Consider the following 11041-nt stretch of genomic DNA (forward strand, 5'->3'; position numbering starts at 1 on the left):
CGGATCAGTAAAGGGCAGAGAGCTCCACTCCGACTCAGACTCCAGAAAGGTGGAGGTGGGGCACTGGTATGGGCTAGTATCATTAAAGATGAACTTGTGGGACCTTTTCGGATTGAGGATGGAGTGAAGCTCAACTCCCAGACCTACTGCCAGTTTCTGGAAGACAACTTCATCAAGCAGTTGTGCAGGAAGAAGTCGGTATCATTCAAGAAAAACATGATTTTCATGCAGGACAATGCTCCATCACATGCCTCCAACTACTCCACAGCGTGGCTGGCCAGTAAAGGTCTCAAAGAAAAAAATATAATGACATAGCCTCCTTGTTCACCTGATCTGAACCCCATAAAGAACCTGTGGTCCCTCATAAAATGTGAGATCTACAGGGAGGGAAAACAGTCCACCTCTCGGAACAGTGTCTGAAGGCTGTGGTGGCTGCTGCACGCAATGTTCATCGTAAACAGATCAAGCAACTGACAGAATCTATGGATGGAGGCTGCTGAGTGTCATCATAAAGAAAGGGGGCTATATTGGGCACTTGTTTTGGGGGGTTTTGTTTTTGCATGTCAGAAATGTTTATTTCTAAATTTTGTGCAGTTATATTAGTTTACCTGGTGAAAATAAACAAGTGAGATGGGAATATATTTGGTTTTTATTAAGTTGCCTAATAATTCTGTACAGTAATAGTTACCTGCACAAACAGATATCCTCCTAAGATGGCCAAATCTAAAAAAACCCACTCCAACTTCCAAAAATATTAAGCTTTTATATTTGAGTGTTTTGGATTGATTGAGAACATAGTTGTTGATCAATAATAAAAATAATCCTCTAAAATACAACTTGCCTAATAATTCTGCACGCAGTGTAGATTCTGATGAGAGTATTAAGGGTCTAGGACCGGAATCGGCAAACTTGTCAGGTTTGAATCCATAATACAGAAATGCACCTGTCATACCCATGTCTGAAACTCGCCTTACACTAACTCTGCCCTGGTGCACTCTGATCATTCTCTGAGTTAAAAAAATAAACTAATTTAAAAAAAAAATGATAATAATAATAATTTTGTTCAGCATAGAGAGTTACCAAACTTTTCAAATCACTTTATTTTAAAATTTTCTACATTTGGAGTACAGATGATGGCAGTGAAATCGTCAGTTCAGCTCCTATAGCGCACTAACCTCTGGGGATAAACTGCTGCAGGAGATTGATCTGATAAACACAACTCTCAGAGGACAGAGGAGGCAGTGCTGACCACTTCACCGCCATCAGTTGTACTCCAAATGAGTACGTTCTGATATCACTACAGATAAAGGTGGGAAAGTAAAGTGGGGGTAAAGTGGGGGTTTTGGAAGCCACTTACATTCACTTTTTTATGGAAATTAAGAAAAATCCCAAAATTTGGGGATTTGCTAAATTTCATAACTTTCTATCCTGGACAAAGTTATATTAAAAAAATGAATGTTTATTATATAAAAAAAAATGTTTATTATATTTAAAAAAAAATAATGTTTATTATATTAAAAAATGAATGTTTATTATATTAAAAAATGTTTTATTATATTAAAAAAATAATGTTTATTATATTAAAAAATGAATGTTTATTATATTAAAAAAAATGTTTTATTATATTAAAAAAATAATGTGTATTATATTAAAAAATGAATGTTTATTATATTAAAAAATGAATGTTTATTATATTAAAAAAAAGAATGTTTACTATATTAAAAAAATAAATGTTTATTATATTAAAAAATGAATGTTTAGTTTCTCTTAAAGTCTAGTTGTTAAAGAGTGTATCCGGGACTTTATGAAAAACAAAAAATGTGCCTAAGCACTAACAGGCAGGTATTTGCTACCTACTTGCCTGTTGTGCCCGATGCCATTCTTCGCTGACACAGATCAGTCACAGACCGCTCCTACCGGCGATTCAGCTGCCTCTACTGACATCATGTTGGCAGAGAGAAGGCTTCTTTACCGCTCTGCTCTGTTGACAGGCGTCATTTTGATTGAAAACCATATTCCCACTGCCGATTGTATGAATCAGAATGATGTTGGAAATGACACCCTGTCAACAAATCTGGGTGGAAAGGAAGCTTCTGCTCTGTAGACGTGACATCAGCAGAGGCAGCTGAATCGCTGGCAGGAGCGGTCTGGCACCGGACACACCTTGCCTTTGGCCGCTTATAAAACCACAGATATAGCGATATTATAATGTGCCACGCTAAATGACAAACTCAACTCTGCTGTGTGGATAAAATGCATTATAGGATTTTATGAACTGTGCAATATACAACATAGCAAACGTTGAGCCATAAAGGGAAGGATCTGTGCATCTTTGCATAATTATCACATCCCAATTTCAGATGGCGCAGGTGGCAAGCTGTTAGATGTGACATTTTCCGAGGAAAGAGAAACAGAAGGACGGATGTCAGTACCCGGGTTATTCCTCCAACCAAAAATCATCACTAATGAGGAATCTTCAAAACACGGAAACGAACAGAGAAGACAATAGTGCGCCCAGTCTTAACAGATTGTCCCAATCATTCCGGACAACGGCCACCAACGGAGCTTCATTAGAGAAGTCAACCTTCTGATGGGAGACGTAGGAGATAGCAAGGACAAGTGGTCAAGGAAGGCTAGGTCGTCAATCTTTGGCCACATGCTCGGCTCCATCCTGTACAGACAACATAATCATATGCTGCTTGTTTCCCGGTATTAACCTGTCCTCCATGTTGGGATAAGTCCTGCTGCCCTGGACATGTGGGAGATTATTTTCGCTTCATTAAAATGCAATCAAGATGCTTTTGGCAACTGAATTTGCCACTAAACAATGGTCTTTCTGATTGGCAAGCGGTTTCATTCCCCGTGCCTATCATTAATTCTGTTACTGGAATGGAAGCTCCAGCAGCATCTGTCATTATAATTGAGGCCGCAATGCATCAAGTGGATGATACAGACGTCGCCTGCCCAACCTAAACTGCAAAAAAAAAAAAAAAGTCAATGAAACTAAAAAGTCTTCACACCAGAGAGTAAAGTCCATCTGTACAGGAGCTATTTTGGGTTCCTACGTAGTCGCATGAATTTTAATTCCTGCAAGCTAAGCATCAACAGGAAAGGAAGTGGATGAGGCTCATGGTGTATGGTGGGAATCATAAGTAGGAATTTTAAAGGGGTGGATGACATGGCAGGAGGAAGTTTCCGTCAACTGCAGCGGCCACTACTGGAGAGATGTAGTATTACACGCGGTCATTCAAAAGGTAATAAATGGCGCCATAGAGAAAAGTCCTGAAAGAGGTTGTTGAGATGAGATAGACACTTTAATGTTTTTGCAATTTAAAAAAAAAGACAAAACTGAATGAGGCTATTAGTCTAAAAGTAGAGGAAGAACTTTTCCTATGTTGTATGAGTAATATTTTGCCATGACCTTCGTGTGGTCAGGGATTCCCTATAGTTTTCAGGGAATTCCACGGTGACCTCGAATCTGACATCACAGATGATTCCATGTCATCAGCCTTCAGAGCTGTCAGCACGATGCGCCTATATGTATATATATATATATATATATATATATATATATATATACTACATAGTACCTTACACTATGTACATGATGTCCAACCACCAGCTTTTCCAAAATCAGAACCCTGAGTTCTATGTGGTCGGTGCACAATATCGCAACATTCTGGGACTGACTTACGTATGTAGCAGAGTTGACATGGTTATTTTAATCTTATTTCTGTACCCTTTCTTGTAAGGCTTTCCGGAGTCCTATATAGAACCACACATTGTGACATAATTACATGCACGCCAATGGACAAACTCAAATCTGCTATGCTAATAAAATGATATTCATCATATAATGCTATTGAATTGCACAAGAGTGGTTCCGATCATGTGGCTTTCCAGCTGTTGCAGATTTACAACTCCTAACATTGCTCTGTCCCCCTGCATTTATCAGAATATGTTGGGAGCTTTGATGAGCCACAGGTTGGAGAACACTGCACTAGATCATCGAAAAATAGCATTTTTTCAATTTCACAAATGGCTTGTGCCAGTATTACACCTGTGCTGGTACTTATGACTTCTACCGCCGCAACACTACCGTGACCCATTAATGAGTAAATACAATGCACCTTGTCCATAAAAACTGTTAAAGTGACACTGCCTTCAATTTGCAGAAGTACGGTCCCTTCGTTGTTATGCGCTTCATTGGCCATAGTTGTAAAAGCAACAATGCCATGCTCCACTTAATTCATTAAAGTGACATGCTGGGGGTCCACCGGGTGTACTTATTAAAGTGACAGAACAGGCTGCCGTATGAACGCAGTCATAAACCGTACCCAACCCCAAAGTGATATACACGACGGACTTATGACCACTAGTAAACACAGATACATTGTAACTGGCACATAAAGGGAAACATTGTCTATAAATCCCATGCAATTGCTAGTAACTTAGATAAGAAACATTATATATGTAGAAAGTAATAGCTTCATCTTTATTTCCTGATCATTAGAAGTTCCCAGCACAATAATATGTATAAAAGGTATAAACAATAAACAGAATGTCCATAAAACAAGCTCGCCAATGGGAAACTTTATGTAAATATTTACACTTACAAATACTTGTAACATCTGAAGTGTTCTAACGACCATTTACCACCTGTATTAAATACCACTGTATATCCTTTACTACCTGTTGGTTGACAGTGATAATTACTGAAAGTATATGTCCAAATGTAGCAGAGCTGGATGTCATTTAACCCTTCAGTCTCAGGGAAAAGCAAGATAAAACATTGGGAGTTCCCATCAAGTGATGCTCATGATGAAAGCTCTGCACATAATATATCGGCGCATTCTAACAGATAATACCAATATTTTGCAGATGCAATAGTAAAGTCGTAGGTTAGGAAGCTGCAAATTCTCCAAAGTTTTCCCATACCATATATATACTCCATATTCCTACTCCCATACCCATGCAATACGCAGACCTAATGGGATGCAATACATTTCTAGAAGAAGTTAATCCAAATTGGTTATCTTTCTTTCCAAAGTCAGTTGAATAAAGATGAGGCACAAAAAAAAAGCTTAGTATTCAAGATCGGCAAGTGGCGGATTTCCATTCTCCAGAGGACCCTTTGCAATCAAGGCCATTACTCATTTTCGACAAGTTCTAAACTGATCAGTAAACAGCTTAATCTGTGCAAAAATAAAAACCTAAAGATTGACTAGACCAGATCCCTGGCAAAGTGTACAGAGCCGGCTCTGCAGAACAATGTGTATAAGTGCCAGAGCCTAAAGGCATCTAAGTCTCTCTGTCTCATATCAGACAATGAAAATGCGTAGATTCTATATTGCAACAGTTGTATTAACCCTCCTAGTGGCTAAATATCAGAAGGCTGCTGCTATATATAGAACCATGGCAAAGAAAATGCACTAAGACAGATCACAGACAGTGCATAAAAGCATTACAGGCAAAGCATTGCATTAAATATCCAGGCTGGCTCTGCTTCCTGGTATCTGGATGGGGATCTATACATCATACATGGAAGGGGATAAGTACCTGATTGGGATCCAGAGGGCTCAGCTGGATGGGGATCTATACATCGTACATACATGGAAGGGGATAAGTACCTGGTTGGGATCCAGAGGGCTCTGCTGGATGGGGATCTATACATCATACATACATGGATGGGGATAAGTAACTGGTTGGGATCCAAAGGGCTCTGCTGGATGGGGATCTATACATCATACATACATGGAAGGGGATAAGTACCTGGTTGGAATCCAGAGGGCTCTGCTGGATGGGGATCTATATATCATACATGCATGGAAGGGGATAAGTAACTGGTTGGGATCCAGATGGCTCTGCTGGATGGGGATCTATACATCATACAGGCATGGAACGGGATAAGTACCTGGTTGGGATCCAAAGGGCTCTGCTGGATGGGGATCTATACATCATACATGCATGGAAGGGGATAAGTACCTGGCTGGGATCCAAAGGGCTCTGCTGGATGGGGATCTATACATCATACATGCATGGAAGGGGATAAGTACCTGGCTGGGATCCAGAGGGCTCTGCTGGATGGGGATCTATACATCATACATACATGGATGGGGATAAGTAACTGGTTGGGATCCAGAGGGCTCTGCTGGATGGGGATCTATACATCATACATACATGGAAGGGGATAAGTACCTGGTTGGGATCCAGAGGGCTCTGCTGGATGGGGATCTATACATCATACATGCATGGAAGGGGATAAGTAACTGGTTGGGATCCAGATGGCTCTGCTGGATGGGGATCTATACATCATACATACATGGAAGGGGATAAGTACCTGGCTGGGATCTAAAGGGCTCTGCTGGATGGGGATCTATACATCATACAGGCATGGAAGGGGATAAGTAACTGGTTGGGATCCAGATGGCTCTGCTGGATGGGGATCTATACATCATACAGGCATGGAACGGGATAAGTACCTGGTTGGGATCCAAAGGGCTCTGCTGGATGGGGATCTATACATAATACATGCATGGATGGGGATAAGTACCTGGTTGGGATCCAGAGGGCTCTGCTGGATGGGGATCTATACATCATACATACATGGAAGGGGATAAGTACCTGGTTGGGATCCGGAGGGCTCTGCTGGCTGGGGAAGCTTCTGGCTGCATTTCAGGAGAGACGTGCTGGACAGCTCCAGTGCTGCTCTGGTGCAGGACTCCGGGCGATCCCTAGCGGTGCAGGGAGCTGTCCACCTCTGCCGGTGCTGAATCTCCGCTTCTGCCACCATTCAGGACATCGCCACCTCCAGAAAGTCAGGCTGAGACCACCAAAATCACACAACTGGCCACGGATCCCACTTGGGAAGAAAAAAATAAATAAAAAATACACTAAGTATATAAGTCTCTCCGACAATGCAAGCAATATGCTTTCCTCTGCTTGCTGTCAGTCTGCAAAGATGGATGGACAGGGGGGGTAAATGATGGAGATCTGCAAAGTTTTACGAGGCTGCCTATCAATCTATTTTACTAGACTAGACCCCGACCATTTATTAATAAAGGAGGGCAAGCAATAAGGGGCTGCACAGTCCTGGCTGCTGTGCCAGAGGGGGGAAAAATCATATATTAACCCCTCGCAATGTAAGATATAAGGAGGGAGAAGTGCTGCACAAAAGCAAATCTAGTATTAACCCCTTGCAATGTGAATGGGTGAGGAATAAGGTGAAGACAAGTGCTGCCCAGTCCTAGATTTTGGCTAATCCTGTATTAACCCCTTCCAATGGGAGAGGGTGAGGAGCAAGGTGGGAGAAGTGCTGCACAGTCCGGGCTGATGGCCAGAGGAACGACCTGATATTAACCCTTTGTAATGTAAGATATAAGGAGGGAGAAGTGCTGCACAGTCCATCCTGCTGGTCAGAAGTAAATCTAGTATTAACCCCTTGCAATATGAGAGGGGAAGGAATAAGGTAGAAGTACTGCACATAACATAGAGGAAGGACAAGTCCTAGGTTCTGGCCAGAAGCAAATCCTATGTTAACCCCTTGTAATGTCAGAGGGTGAGGAACAAGGTGGGAAAACTGCTGCACAGTCCTGGATTGTGGCCAGAAAAATAAATCTATATTATACCCTTGCAATGTAAGATACGAGATAGGAGAAGTGCTGCACAATTCTGGTTTCTGGCCAGAAGCAAATCTTATATTAACCCCTTGCAATGCGAAAGGACAAGGAACAAGGATGGAGAAGTTTTGCACAGTCCTACCTTCTAGCCAGAATATAATATAATATAATATAATATAATATATATATTAACCCCTTGCAATGTGAAAGGGCAAGGAACAAGGTAGAAGTGATGCACAGTTCCAAGTTCTGGCCAGAATATAATATAATATAATATATATATTAACCCCTTGCAGTGGGAGTGGGGAAGGGATAAGGTGGGAGAAGTCCTGCACAGTCCTAGGTTCAGACCAGAAGCAAATCTTGCATTAACCCCTTGCAGTGTGAGGGGCTGAGGGACAAAGTGGGAGAAGTCCTGCACAGACCTAGGTTCTGTAATAAAGCAGGTCTTGCATTAACCCCTTGCAGTGTGCATTCCACCACTGCCCAGTCCCCTGCCTGCCCTCCTCATCTGTGATTGTGGCATTACACGACTCACCAATCCTTGGGCGAACGATCCAGGAGTTGGGGCAGCATTCAGCATGGAGGTCTACAGCTCTGCCATGTCCCCCCATCTCCCCAGCTTCCCCTCTCAGCCAGCCTGTCTCCTATCACATCTGGAGCCCCAGCAGATGTGGGTGGACATTAACCCCCTCGCCGCCGCTCTCCACAGAGCTCTCACTGGCTGCGTCCCTCCTGATCACATCTGTTCCTGCATTTAGCGGGGGATGGCTTCGCAGCACGGATTCTGGCAGCAGACGAGTGATCCTTCCCATCTGACTGGCTGGGTCTGTGGCAGACTGCGGCAGGGACGCCGGGGTTCACAGCCTGCAGCAGCTGGGGACGCCACTCACCTGCTGGAGACCTGCAGGCATCTCCAGGAGCTTCGGCGGAAGGTGCTCAGGTCTCCTCAGGACACCGGGTCCCTGTGAATTCCACCACAGCGTCCTGGTGCTTCCTCCTAGACAGATCCGAGGGCTGGACTCGGCCTGAGCACAGAGCTGCAGCTCCTCACTGCGTCAAGTGAAGACCTCAAAGATTCATTGAATGCCAGGTGATTAATTCAGAGCAAGTCCTGCCTGAGAGCTGCCGGCTCCTCTGCTCCATGGGCTCCGGGGGGTCGGGTGCACCGGCAGGGTGCGTGCCGCTCTGGAGGATCGGGTGCACCGGCAGGGTGCGTGCAGCTCTGGAGGATCGTGTGCACTGGCAGCTCTCGGGTAGTAGCACATTCTTTGTGAGTGTGGAGGCTATGCTTTATTGTAGGGAGTCCTGGAGGAAGAGGGGAGGGCTGTGCAAGTTAAACACAAACAGCATGTTGATCCAATGGTGTGTAATGCGAAGTTAAAGCAGAAGGCTGCTAATCAAAGACTGGGGGCTGAAGAACAAATGATCTGCAGTGGGAGGACTGTCCCCCACCCCTGTCCGGTCCTCTCTGTGCTACAGAATGTGCCTCCTCATGTCTGTGATCGGCTGCAGACCCTCCCCACCACTTCTGCCCCTGTGTCATGTATGTCGGGGGGGCTGCCCTAGGTCTGCACATTGGCTTCTCCCTTCCTATTGCATGGTGGAAAGTGTCACAATGTAGCTCAGACTCCTCCACATTTATCCTTCTAGACTTTAACTATTCCATGCCAAGGTCTGCTCTGTTCACCCTTTCCCTCTAAATTACCCACTGACTATCCAAACCCAGCAGCACTCCTCTTCCCATCCTCTATAGAGCAGTGTTCTCCATTCATTCCCCAATGTCGGGTGATTTCTTGCTCTTCATCTCTTTCTTAGCTTCCTTTCCTCTTCTTTTCCGCATTCTCTCCTCTCTCTTCTTTTGTCACTCTTTCCATTTCTCCTTACCACCTCTCTCCAATTTTCCATTCCTCCCATATCTCCTCTTTTTTCTTTCCTTCCTTACCACCTTCCATCTTTCTTTTCCTTTCTATCCCTCTTCCATCCCTCTTTTTTATTTTATTTTTTTTCCTTTTTCCCATCTCTGTTATTTCTACCCTTTTCCCTGCCTTTCTCATTCTTTATCTCACAGACAATGTCTTCTTTCCTGTCTCTGGTTCCTATTCTCCATCTTTCCTCTTTTCTTTCTCCCCTTTTTCTCTCCTTTCCTCATTCTTGCACATCATCTCCATCTTTTCCAGTTCTCCATGTTCTCTGCTCTTCATGCTTCCAGCTCTGCTTCCTAATAGCCCCATACATTTCCTACAGACTTGTTGCAGGTTTTCCCTCTTTTTCTTTTCTTGTCCTCACATCCTTCTCCTGTTTTCAGTCCCCATTATTATTACTTACTCTGAGTTTGCACAGCCTGATTTTCCTTTTTTCACACTTACTCCCTCCTCATCTCTCCTTTACTGTCTCTCTGTTCCTGTCTATTAAGTTCTTTTTCCTTCTCTCTATTCTCCCTTTTCTTTCTCACAATCTTTATACTTTGGATTTTCCATTTCTATTGCTTTTTTTGTCCTCTTCTGCTTTTGATATTCCCCACACCTTCCTCCTTTAATATACCTTACCCCAATCTTCTACACTCTTCCTTCACTGATCTTCACCCTCTTCCACCAGACACTCTTCTTGTCATCCTCCTTATTGTAGTGTACACCTCTGTATTCTCTCTCCAGTCTTTTTCTCCAGTCCCTTCCATTACTTCACACTTCTGATGGCCTCCTCCCTCACTTATACTTGCTCAGTGTTTCATTCTGTAGCAGTTGTTTGTCCACATGTTGGAGATACATAATATATCTTAATACAATATTTGCCACAATGTGTTTGTAAACAAACAAACAACTCTTGTGCACTCTTTAGGTCTGCTTCCTCCACTTCATCCATATATAGTAGAAGATATAGTTTCCTTCCATATATACCACTGTATATATATATATATATATATATATATATATATATATATATATATACAGTATACATTTATCCCCAAACTCCATATAGTCACCATTGGCCTTACTTTTTTCTTTTTTTCTCTTTCTCGCCCCATTATCTCTTTCATGATCTTCACCATGATCTTCTATAGTGCTCCTATAATGGCACTACTCCCCCCACTATCCTCCTAGTTCCCACCTCCTCATCCTCTGCTCCACCTGTCTCCATCATTCTCATTTTTTTTCCCCCAGCCACTTTCTAGCACTAAATAATTCTATCTGAGAAATAACACTTCCAAGGTTTTTACTTTCTGCGGTAGTAAAGTTTATATCAAATCTATACCGTAATAAAGCTCACATATAAAGCAGCACTTTAGATATAAAAATAAGATTTTTCATTCCGCCGTAAATCGGTGGCATAAGTGGACCATTAACTTATTTTACACGAAACATCTAGATGTATAGAATTATATTAGAAGATGTATTTCCTTGTAATAAAAACACTGTTTCCCG

General features: G+C 42.7%; 1 protein-coding gene across 2 annotated transcripts in view; it reads right to left on the reverse strand.

Moving 5' to 3' along the window:
- ELFN1 (extracellular leucine rich repeat and fibronectin type III domain containing 1) overlaps positions 1-10220 on the reverse strand; it is a 563663-nt gene extending 553443 nt beyond the window's left edge. Inside the window, exons 1-2 of one of the 2 annotated variants that reach the window (XM_077274786.1) lie at positions 8513-10220; positions 6625-6862 (exon numbers count right to left, since the gene is read on the reverse strand). The gene's annotated coding sequence lies outside the window, so the exon portion shown is untranslated. Of the gene's footprint in view, positions 1-6624; positions 6863-8157; positions 8382-8512 lie in introns of those variants that run through there. The other variant, XM_077274787.1, reaches the window with a different exon arrangement.
- Positions 10221-11041: the final 821 nt, after the last annotated feature.

Source organism: Ranitomeya variabilis, chromosome 7 (assembly GCF_051348905.1).
Source record: "Ranitomeya variabilis isolate aRanVar5 chromosome 7, aRanVar5.hap1, whole genome shotgun sequence".
NCBI classification, from domain to species: Eukaryota; Metazoa; Chordata; class Amphibia; order Anura; family Dendrobatidae; genus Ranitomeya; species Ranitomeya variabilis.